Here is an 11,617-nt window from a genome sequence, read left to right as displayed (position 1 = left end):
AGGCCAATTGGAAACTCTATCGCCTCCATACCAACAAGTCCACACGGTGTCTCCCACCACCAGACACACCCAACGTGGACGAGGCATACCAGGACTTCTGTAGGGCACTAACATCTGCGGCCAAAAAAGCCATCCCACGCGGCCGGCGTAAGAACTACAAACCATGCTGGGATGGCGAGTGCGAGACCCTCTACAGCGCCTTCCTCCGGGCTCCCTATGGCCCGGAGGCTAACAATTCAGCCACTGCCCTTCTTTCCACTCTTGGAAGGAAGAGGCACCAGCGCTGGAAAGAGGCAGTCCACTCCATCGACTTCTCGCACACTAGCCGTATCGCGTGGAGCACTTTGAACAACTTGACTGGTAGGTCTGAGCGCGCACCCCGAACATGCCCCGTTACCGCAAATGCTATTGCAGCACAGGTTGTGAAAAACGGGGCATATACCGGGATAAATCGAGATTTTTCCCGGGCGGTGCGCCAGGAAACTGCAGACCTCTGGAGGACAACAACATCTAGCGAGTGTAACATCTCCGGTGAGTTTTCACCGGAGGAGTTCACAGCTGCCCTCCAGTATACCAAACCAGGCAAGTCTGCTGGGCCTGACAACATCTGCCCAGAACTCGTGCTCCACGCTGCCCCTGCAATGAAGTCCTGGCTGAGAGTTTTCCTGTCTTCTTGCCTGCGCCAACTCCGGATCCCCAGGATTTGGAGAAGGGCCACTGTTGTCGCTATCCCCAAGCCGAACAAGCCAAAGGATGACGTAACGAGCTACAGACCAATCTCGTTGCTCTGCGTCCCCTTTAAAGTCCTCGAGCGCCTGATTCACGCCCGTGTCGAGCCCATCATAGACCCCCAGCTCCCCCGGGAGCAGGCGGGTTTTCGACGTGGGAAGTCCACGGTGGATCAGGTCGCCCTCCTTACCCAGGACATCGAGGACTGCTTTGAGGCGAAAAAGAAGGCCGGTGCCGTCTTCATAGACCTGACTGCTGCCTATGACACAGTCTGGCACCGCGGCCTCACCTGCAAACTTCTCCGCCTGCTTCCAGACAGGCACATGGTCAAAATGATCATGGAGCTTGTCTGGAACCGCAGCTTTACTCTCACCACCAGTAACGGAGATAAAAGCAGGTTGCGGCGCCTGAAAAATGGCGTCCCCCAGGGATCTGTCCTGGCTCCCCTCCTGTATAACATCTATACATACGACCTGCCTGCCACAGTCTCACGGAGGTTCGCATACGCAGACGATCTCGCGCTGCTGCACTCTGACAGGGACTGGCAGGCTTGGAGGGAACTCTAAGCCAGGACATGGAGACTTTAGTGGCTTACCTCATAACTGGAGATTGAAGCTCAGCGAATCCAAGACGGTGACACAAGCTTTCCACCTATACAATTGGGAAGCGGATCGTGAGATCAGGTTCGAGGTGCGGAAGCCGGATGGGGCTTCCCTTACCCTATGCCGGCCTCGTCCTACACCTGAAGACCCTCGTCCTGACCCTAAATACCTTGGGGTCACCCTGGACCAGGTCGCTCACTTTCCGTAAACACCTCTTGGCAACACGCAAGAAACTCAACACCCGCGTCTCACTGCTGAGACGGTTGGTCGGGTCCGGTTGGGGTGCCGGGGCAAGAACTCTGCGAACAGCAGCACTTGCCCTGGTCTACTCAACTGCTGAGTACTGCGCACCTGTCTGGGCGCGCAGTGCTCACTCTAAACAACTTGATGTCCCGATCAACGAAGCCTTGCGTGTTATCACTGGATGCCTGCGCCCCACCCCTGTGGAGCTACTGCCCATCTTAGCAGGCATCCAACCCGCTGAGCTTCGTCGCCAAGGTGCTGTAGCAACTCTGGCGGGCCGGGCAAACATGGATGAGAACCACCTGCTCCATGAAAGGCTCACACTCTCCTCAGAGCCAACGCCCCGCCTCCCCTCCAGAGACCCACTGGTACCAGCCGCCCTGAAGCTCCTGCAGGCAATGCAGTGACAACAACATCAGGGCGGCTCACTGGGCGAATCACAAATGGAGCACGGACCTGGAGCATACCATCTCCTCCAGACTCCGTGACTTCATACCTGACACCGGCTCAATACCAGGCCTCTCACTACCACGAGTGGCCTGGGTGAGGCTTAACCGCCTCCGAACTGGTGTCGGTCGCTTTCGCTCAAACATGTTCCAGTGGGGCTTAGCACCTAACGCGACGTGTGAGTGTGGCGCGGAGGAGCAGACTGCCGACCACGTGATCCTGCGTTGCCCGATTTATCGTGCTCCTAATGGTTTGCGTGGCCTGGCGGACCTGGATGACTGCTCGGTGACCTGGCTCACTTCTGTGTGTCCTGACATATGAACGGGAGGGCCCCCCGGGCCTGGGGTGGTAAAAGGCATAGACCCTCGGCCTCAGGCCCGGGTGCCGGAAAACAGCTGCCCATACGATGAAGAAGACAGGTATGACGTGTCGTAAGGGCCGTGAAATGTTTGCTGTCTAATAATGGGTGCTTGTCGCGTGCAAAACTCTTTGTAAAACCCTCGAGAGGCCATTCCAAAACTATCCTTGAATGTTGTCACGTTGCAAAGCATTTTGAGTGCCTCGAAGGTAGAAAAGCACCATTCAGATGAGCAAAGTCATTAGTAAGTTGCATTGGTGTTTACTTTTACTTTTTAAATGAACCTCCAAACTTGATTTAAAAGCACATAATCCAGATTTACCGGAACAAATTAAACAAAAAAAAACCCCCGAGTCAGGCGCTGCTGGACCTCAGTCTTTACAATATCCCCTTTCTGTCCACGTAATCGTTTGTGATTTGTATTGTTGATGTTGGAGAGCCGTAGTCGGGCAGTGGTGCAGATATACTCCCTCAGCGATCATTGTTTTCCAGGCAACAAGGGGCTGAATTAATTCAGTAGCTCGAAATAGCTTTCTTTGAGCTCCCGAGGCTCAGGTGAAGCTGAACCTTTCAGGAAGAATGAAGCTATTTCTGAATATTCAATCACCTTTTAGAGGAAACATAAATGGACCGAATTAAATCCATGGTCAAGGCGTGAAAACAAAGATCTGACAGATGGCCATCAAGAGAAAAACTACGATGGACCCTTTTCCACCGCAGGAACCTATTCAGGAACTTTCTTATTTAGCTGGGTAAATAAAGTACCCCCCTGTGTTTCGACCAAAAACTACCCGGGTACATTTAGTTCTTGAGGAACTATGTTTAATTCCTAGTAGCGAGTTGGGACTTTCAAAAGGATGTGAATTCTCAATTCTTGTCATGATCCGTGGTCCGGATCATGTTTTTGTTATGTTCTGTTAGTTTAGACTCCATAGTTTCTGTTTTTGTGTTCACCCTTGTTTGTTTTAGTTACCATGGCCACTTATGATTTTCACCTGCCTCTGGTGTTCGGGACACGCACTTGTTTCCAATCAAGAGACATGATTCAAGCCCACCTTTGCCAGTCAGTCGTCGTGGCGTCATTATTGGTTTCATGCCAGGTCCGGATCATGTTTTTGTTATGTTCTGTTAGTTTTAGACTCCATAGTTTCTGTTTTTGTGTGCACCCTTGTTTGTTTTAGTTACCATGGCCACTTATGATTTTCACCTGCCTCTGGTGTTCGGGACACGCACTTGTTTCCAATCAAGAGACATGATTTAAGCCCACCTTTGCCAGTCAGTCGTCGTGGCGTCATTATTGGTTTCATGCCAGGTCCGGATCATGTTTTTGTTATGTTCTGTTTAGTTTTAGACTCCATAGTTTCTGTTTTTGTGTGCACCCTTGTTTGTTTTAGTTACCATGGCCACTTATGATTTTCACCTGCCTCTGGTGTTTTGGACACGCACTTGTTTCCAATCAAGAGACATGATTTAAGCCCACCTTTGCCAGTCAGTCGTTGTGGCGTCATTTTTGGTTTCATGCCAGGTGCGGATCATGTTTTTTTTTATGTTCTGTTAGATTCAGACTCCATAGTTCCTGTTTTTGTGTGCACCCTTGTTTGTTTTAGTTACCATGGCCACTTATGATTTTCACCTGCCTCTGGTGTTTCGGGACACACACTTGTTTCCAATCAAGAGACATGATTTAAGCCCACCTTTGCCAGTCAGTCGTCGTGGCGTCATTATTGGTTTCATGACTCCATAGTTCCTGTTTTTGTGTGCACCCTTGTTTGTTTTAGTTACCATGGCCACTTATGATTTTCACCTGCCTCTGGTGTTCGGGACACACACTTGTTTCCAATCAAGAGACATGATTTAAGCCCACCTTTGCCAGTCAGTCGTTGTGGCGTCATTTTTGGTTTCATGCCAGGTCCGGATCATGTTTTTTTTATGTTCTGTTAGATTCAGACTCCATAGTTCCTGTTTTTGTGTGCACCTTGTTTGTTTTAGTTACCATGGCCACTTATGATTTTCACCTGCCTCTGGTGTTCGGGACACGCACTTGTTTCCAATCAAGAGACATGATTTAAGCCCACCTTTGCCAGTCAGTCGTCGTGGCGTCATTATTGGTTTCATGCCAGGTCCGGATCATGTTTTTTTTTATGTTCTGTTAGATTCAGACTCCATAGTTCCTGTTTTTGTGTGCACCCTTGTTTGTTTTAGTTACCATGGCCACTTATGATTTTCACCTGCCTCTGGTGTTTTGGACACGCACTTGTTTCCAATCAAGAGACATGATTTAAGCCCACCTTTGCCAGTCAGTCGTTGTGGCGTCATTTTTGGTTTCATGCCAGGTCCGGATCATGTTTTTTTTATGTTCTGTTAGATTCAGACTCCATAGTTCCTGTTTTTGTGTGCACCCTTGTTTGTTTTAGTTACCATGGCCACTTATGATTTTCACCTGCCTCTGGTGTTTCGGGACACACACTTGTTTCCAATCAAGAGACATGATTTAAGCCCACCTTTGCCAGTCAGTCGTCGTGGCGTCATTATTGGTTTCATGACTCCATAGTTCCTGTTTTTGTGTGCACCCTTGTTTGTTTTAGTTACCATGGCCACTTATGATTTTCACCTGCCTCTGGTGTTCGGGACACACACTTGTTTCCAATCAAGAGACATGATTTAAGCCCACCTTTGCCAGTCAGTCGTCGTGGCGTCATTATTGGTTTCATGCCAGGTCCGGATCATGTTTTTTTTATGTTCTGTTAGATTCAGACTCCATAGTTCCTGTTTTTGTGTGCACCCTTGTTTGTTTTAGTTACCATGGCCACTTATGATTTTCACCTGCCTCTGGTGTTTCGGGACACGCACTTGTTTCCAATCAAGAGACATGATTTAAGCCCACCTTTGCCAGTCAGTCGTCGTGGCGTCATTATTGGTTTCATGACTCCATAGTTCCTGTTTTTGTGTGCACCCTTGTTTGTTTTAGTTACCATGGCCACTTATGATTTTCACCTGCCTCTGGTGTTCGGGACACGCACTTGTTTCCAATCAAGAGACATGATTTAAGCCCACCTTTGCCAGTCAGTCGTCGTGGCGTCATTATTGGTTTCATGACTCCATAGTTCCTGTTTTTGTGTGCACCCTTGTTTGTTTTAGTTACCATGGCCACTTATGATTTTCACCTGCCTCTGGTGTTCGGGACACGCACTTGTTTCCAATCAAGAGACATGATTTAAGCCCACCTTTGCCAGTCAGTCGTCGTGGCGTCATTATTGGTTTCATGCCAGGTCCGGATCATGTTTTTGTTATGTTCTGTTAGTTTTAGACTCCATAGTTCCTGTTTTTGTGTGCACCCTTGTTTGTTTTAGTTACCATGGCCACTTACGATTTTCACCTGCCTCTGGTGTTCGGGACATGCACTTGTTTCCAATCAAGAGACATGATTTAAGCCCACCTTTGCCAGTCAGTTGTCGTGGCGTCATTATTGGTTTCATGCCACAGTTTCATGTTGTGGCGTCATTCTGTGGGGGGGGGGGGGGGGGGGGGGGGGGTTCAAGTGCGTGTCCCGAACACCAGAGGCAGGTGAAAATCATAAGTCGCCATGGTAACTAAAACAAACAAGGGTGCACACAAAAACAGGAACTATGGAGTCTAAAACTAACAGAACATAACAAAAACATGATCCGGACCACGGATAATGACAAATCTGATTCTTAAAGCCAGTGTTACCATATTTTCCGGACTATAGAGTGCATCTGTATAGAAGCCGCACCCCTTAAATTAAAAAAAAACAACATATTTTCCCATATATTAGCATATAAGCTGCAGATATATACATTGTGAAATGAGTTATTTACGCATACATATTGTGTGTAAATGTTTATTTACATACCTAATTGTGTCCAAATGGCATCTGTAACAGGGCAGTAAAACGGCTGGTCACACAAAACAGAAGTCATCGCCGTGGACCCACTAGCTGCGGAAGCTAGCTCCCATATCAGATAAACAGACTCAACAACTCCACGGTGACGTTTTGGTGAATTTACGGAACTTTAGAGGGTGGGCGAGCTCAAAACGTTGTATAGGGATTGAAAGTATGACTTGGAAACGCAATGCATTGTGGTTTCTTGCTGGCATCTGAATTGCTTATTTACATGGCCAAAGCCTGGTTAGTGAGCTAATAAAGAGATGGCGAATAGCTTGGCTGGCAGTTTTGAGACCATCAAACATGACTTTTATTGTCATCACCTGGTACGTGTTGGTGTGTTCACGGCGTTTTCACACCAGTAAGTTTGAATCAAAGCGTGTTTTATTCTGTTTGAAACATAGAATTTAGTAGGCTGTTTGTGCCTAGCTAGCTAAGCTAAGCCAATGTAAGGTACGGCCTTGCGAACAAGGTACGATCTTTGGGGGAAAAAAAAGCAAAACCCCTATTCACAGATCAATAACTGAGAAGACTTGAAATATTTCCCACATAAATGCACAATGTATTTCAGACTTGATATATATTTAGTTGTTATTCGTCCAGGAGACACCACACAGTAACAAGTCCTGTTGACTTGCCTCTTAAAGGATGACAGTTTTCTCGTTCTGATGTTAAATTCTGAGGTTTTGCACACACCCAAAAGGTGGTTTGTCCGTGAGTCTTGACCGACTTGGCATTCCCAAATGTTTGGCATGTACAAAAACCGACTCCGTTGACGACCGAATCTCGTCTATACGGCCCTATTGCACCGATTGTACTAATTTTCCAAGGTGGCAAGCCTTTGGAATCAGGGTCCACTTTGTTTTGGTACAGTCCCTTGTTTTTGTTTTTTTATCGTACCATCCATTTTAATCCAGTTTGTTGCGCTTTCTCACAACACCGCGGGCACAGTACAGCCACATAAACGAAATCCTCGGCAGGCAACAAAGGCTAGCCAGCCCCCACAAGGTGCCGTTTCGAGCCCTGTTCGGAAAGTATACAGAATGCGAGAAAATCCTATTTCTTTAGAGTTTATTATCCTTTACAAACTTTGCTTCAAAACGCGAAGCTACGAGAAGTAGAGGGACTCTTTGAAATGTATTTACAGAGAAATTTAACCTGCTCAGTGGCCTTGTGGTTAGACCGTCCGCCCTGAGATCGGTAGGTCGTGAGTTCAAACCCCGGCCGAGTCATACCAAAGACTATAAAAACGGGACCCATTACCTCCCTGCTTTGGACTCAGCATCAAGGGTTGGAATTGGGCGTGATCCCAGAGTGCGGTCACCGCTGTTTCTCACAGCTCCCCTCACCTCCCAGGTGGTGGAACAAGGGGATGGGTCAATCGCAGAGAGTAATTTCACCACACCTAGTCTGTGTGTGTGGAACAATCAGTGGTACTTTAACTTAACTTTCAAGTTTAAATAGAGAGTAATATACCAGAATTTGAAGCGGCAAGGCGACCTAAAGTACCATACCTCGAAGTTTGAAGATAAATGTGAAATAAAAGACGATTACAACGAAGGTAAATCACAAAAATAATCACTTTTTTACTTTGTTATATGCTTTAAAGAAACCCACTACTACCGACCACGCAGTCTGATAGTTTATACATCAATGATGAAATCTTAACATTGCAACACATGCCAATACGGCCGGGTTAACTTATAAAGTGCAATTTTAAATTTCCCGCAAAACTTGCGGTTGAAATCGTGTCGGTATGATGACGTTTGCGCGTGACGTCACGGAGTGAATGAAAGTATTCGGACCCCATTGGATCCAATACAAAAAGCTCTGTTTTCACCACATAATTCCACAGTATTCTGGACATCTGTGTTGGTGAATCTTTTGCAATTTGTTCAATGAACAATGAAGACTGCAAAGAAGAAAGCTGTAGGTGGGATCGGTGTATTAGCGGAGGACTACAGCAACACAACCAGGAGGACTTTGAGATGGATAGCAGACGCGCTAGCCGCCGACCTCACCTTGACTTCCTCCGTCTCCGGGCCGCCGACTGCATCTATGATCGGGTGAAGTCCTTCGTCGCTCCGTCGATCGCTGGAACGAAGGTGAGCACGGGTGTTGATGAGCAGATGAGGGCTGGCTGGCGTAGGTGGATAGCTAATGTTTTTAGCATAGCTCTGTCGAGGTCCCGTAGCTAAGTTAGCTTCAATGGCGTCGTTAGCAACAGCATTGTTAAGCTTCGCCAGCCTGGAAAGCATTAACCGTGTAGTTACAGGTCCATGGTTTAATAGTATTGTTGATCTTCTGTCTATCCTTCCAGACAGGGGTTTATTTATTTTGTTTCTATCTGCATTTAAGCACGATGCTATCACGTTAGCTCCGTAGCTAAAGAGCTTCGCCGATGTATTGTCGTGGAGATAAAAGTCACTGTGAATATCCATTTCGCGTTCTCGACTCTCATTTTCAAGAGGATATAGTATCCGAGGTGGTTTAAAATACAAATCCGTGATCCACAATAGAAAAAGGAGAAAGTGTGGAATCCAATGAGCCAGCTTGTACCTAAGTTACGGTCAGAGCGAAAAAAGATACGTCCTGCACTGCAGTCTAGTCCTTCACTCTCACGTTCCTCATCCACAAATCTTTCATCCTCGCTCAAATTAATGAGGTAATCGTCGCTTTCTCGGTCCGAATCGCTCTCGCTGCTGGTGTAAACAATGGGGAAATGTGAGGAGCCCTTCAACCAGCTCTCAGGCTGTTGGACACTATGGACAAAAAGCCATAGTTTTTATGTAAAATCTGGTACTCTTTGTAAATAAAGTGATAGTCAATGACTATCACTTTATTTACATAGTATCAGTGGAGAAAAATACTGTACCATCATCAGCCTGATTTGTAGAAACTACCGTGAACTTTGGTAGATACACAAACCCAACAGGTCTACGGGAACCTATAGTTCCAGGAACGTAAAGTTCCTGAACTTTTGGTGGAAAATGGCCTTGAGAAATGACAATTGTGTTGACTTAGTACGGGCTCCCAATAACTCAGACATATTAGAAGGGGAGAAGATGAAACGGACTGAAGTCCCTGGATTGTTCCACATAATCCACCCACGTACTCGAAGGCTGCCAATAGAGACCTGGATCAAGGAGTCATTTCAAGGCACAAGTTGCATTAAGAGGTGCTCCTCAAGCTCGGCTGCAATTTAAAGCCGACAAAGCAATGTCAAGACACACTCTTGAAACTAACTTAAGGCGGAAAAAACGAAAAAACAGAAACAGAAGTCTCAGTCATAAAAAAAAAAAGACTCTCTGTCAGAAGGAAACCGGGCACAGCTCATTAGCCATGTAATGGCCCCCCTACTGTGAAGCATGGCGGCAGCAGCGTCGTGCTGTGGAGGGGCTTTGCAGCAGAAGCCTAGACTGGGAGACTTGTGACGGGAGAAGGAACAATGGATCGTAATAAAAACCAAAGGAACACTATTTTTTCTTCCCCGGAGAACTTGTCACTTTGTGCCAAAAAGCGTATATGAGACACGGGCGGGGCCTCTTGTGTTCTGACAGCCAAATCAGCGCTGTAATGGTTTTCGCAAATGCCTGTCAGAAGTCTGACTTGCTGCTTGGGAAAAATCCGGCAAAATTACACGACAATTGAGAGTATGAGGCAGCTTTCAACAAATCTGGACTGTTCCTCGGACAAAATTATGTGCACAAAGTAAGGTCCATAAAGACATGGATGACTGAGTCTGGTGTGGATGAACTTGACTGGCCTGCACAGAGTCCTGACCTGAACCCGATATTGCACCTAAAAGTAACCTGCCTGTCTTGATGGAACGGTTGTTACTGGACACAGTAAAGATCCCCCCCCCCCTTCCTAAATGTGCACCTTTCTGGTTCGGAAAGAAGGCAACGTGGGGTCCGAACGTCCTCACGGAGGAGTCAGAAATGATCAAGCATGGGGACATGCTCACTTTTAAAATCACCTCTCCGTACACATAGGGCTCGACACACCCCGCAACTACGACGGAAGCGAACATGTGGAACGCAGGAACATGTTGGATCGTTACTCATTTTGCACCGACCGGCCCCAAATTTTGTATTTTTTTTAATGTAATTAAATTTTTTATTTTTATTTTTTTTATTAATCAATCCAACAAAATAACACACAATAATACCATAATAATACAATTCCAATTCCAAAACCAAACATTCAGAATAGCAATCAACAGAGCAATTGAGAGGACACACAAACGTGACACAAAAAAAAGACAGAATTGTATCCCACTGTCAAAAAGTCGGAATTGTTTCTGTCAAAAAGTCGGAATTTTTTTAAGTGTCAAAAGTTGGATTTTTTCTAACTGTCAAAAAGTCGGAATTTTTTTTGTCAAAAAGTCTGAATTTTTTGTAAGTGTCAAAATTCTGTATTTTTTCTAGCTGTCAAAGTCTGAATTTTTGGGCAAAAAGTCTGAATTTTTTCTAAGTGTCAAAAGTTAGATTTTTTTCTATCTGTCAAAAAGTCCGAATTTTTTTGGTCAAAAAGTCTGAAATTGTTCTAAGTGTCAAAAAGTTGGACATTTTTTTAATTGTCAAAAGTCGAAATGTTTTCTAACGGTCAAAAAGTCAGAATTTTTCTAAGTGTCAAAAGTCTGAATTTTTCTAAGTGTCAAAAGTCTGAATTTTTCTACTGTCAAAAAGTCGGAATTTTTTGTCAAAAAGTCGGAAATTTTTCTAAGTGTCAAAAAGTCGGGAATTTTTCTAAGTGTCAAAAGTCTGAATTTTTTCTTACCGTTAAAAAGTCAGAATTTCTTTGGTCAAAAAGTCTGAAATTTTTATAAGTGTCAAAAAGTCGGACATTTTTCTAATTATCAAAAGTCGGAATGTTTTCTAACGGTCAAAAAGTCTGAATTTTTTGGGCAAAAATTCTGAATTTTTTCTAAGTGTCAAAAGTCTGAATTTTTCTAAGTGTCAAAAGTCTGAATTTTTCTACTGTAAAGTCGGAATTTTTTGTCAAAAAGTCGGAAATTTTTCTAAGTGTCAAAAAGTCGGGAATTTTTCTAAGTTTCAAAAGACTGAATTTTTCTACTGTCAAAAAGTCGGAAATTTTTCTAAGTGTCAAAAAGTCGGGAATTTTTCTAAGTGTCAAAAGTCTGAATTTTTTTGGTCAAAAAGTCTGACATTTTTCTAAGTGTCAAAAAGTCGGAAATTTTTCTAATTGTCAAAAGTCGGAATGTTTTCTAACAGTCAAAAAGTCTGAATTTTTTGGGCAAAAAGTCTGAATTTTTTCTAAGTGTCAAAAGTCTGAATTTTTCTACTGTCAAAAAGTCGGAATTTTTTG

The sequence above is a fragment of the Entelurus aequoreus genome, linkage group LG23 (assembly GCF_033978785.1).
Source record: "Entelurus aequoreus isolate RoL-2023_Sb linkage group LG23, RoL_Eaeq_v1.1, whole genome shotgun sequence".
Lineage (NCBI taxonomy): Eukaryota > Metazoa > Chordata > Actinopteri > Syngnathiformes > Syngnathidae > Entelurus > Entelurus aequoreus.
The sequence above is the reverse complement of the archived record's forward strand: the minus strand, read 5'-3'. Positions refer to the sequence as shown.